Source organism: Triticum dicoccoides, chromosome 2B (genome assembly GCF_002162155.2).
Source record: "Triticum dicoccoides isolate Atlit2015 ecotype Zavitan chromosome 2B, WEW_v2.0, whole genome shotgun sequence".
Classification (NCBI taxonomy): domain Eukaryota; kingdom Viridiplantae; phylum Streptophyta; class Magnoliopsida; order Poales; family Poaceae; genus Triticum; species Triticum dicoccoides.
The window spans coordinates 489,699,926-489,700,136 of record NC_041383.1 but is presented as its reverse complement, the minus strand read 5'-3'; positions in this window follow the sequence as shown (position 1 = coordinate 489,700,136).

The window sequence follows — 211 nt, the reverse complement described above, 5'->3', positions numbered from 1 at the left end:
TAAATGTGGATCATCTATGAAAGTCGATAGCATTGAGATGTGATCTTTTCAACATCAACCGTCGAAGCCAATGATATATATCTGCATCGCACAATCCTAACAGGGATACACAAATTGTTGGTCAAAGAAAAATAAATCAAGTGCTGCCTCTACCTTACGTTAATTATGGAAGGAAGAAAATAAACGAATGAACCATATATTGAAACAAACA